Source organism: Dermacentor silvarum, chromosome 1, assembly GCF_013339745.2.
Source record: "Dermacentor silvarum isolate Dsil-2018 chromosome 1, BIME_Dsil_1.4, whole genome shotgun sequence".
Lineage (NCBI taxonomy): Eukaryota > Metazoa > Arthropoda > Arachnida > Ixodida > Ixodidae > Dermacentor > Dermacentor silvarum.
Genome location: NC_051154.1, coordinates 206,483,759 through 206,484,127, shown reverse-complemented (window position 1 = coordinate 206,484,127; position 369 = coordinate 206,483,759).

Below are 369 nucleotides of genomic sequence, written 5' to 3'. Positions count from 1 at the left end.
GCACCATACATGGAACCTTCGTGGCCGCTCGAACCTTCGGCTTTGGCAACAACACGAAGTTATTGGTTATATCTTTTTTGAGCGAAAGGCGCGGGGGAGGGGGCGGGGGGGGGGGGGGGTTCGAGGGGCTAGCGCTAATTTTACCGCGTTGTTTTAAGGAATTAAGGCTCAACACTATTTTCAACAAATGAATACGGGAAAGCTGCAAATTAGCAGAAGTACACTAATTAACCTTTTAAGCAAGCTGATTTTGTTGCGCAAAAATATACAACGAAGGTGGAGACAGGCGGACAGACAGGCGGGCACAAATGAACGCTGTAGAGAAGGCCAAAATGTGTGCCTTGTTTTGTGGGAATATAAATTCAATAC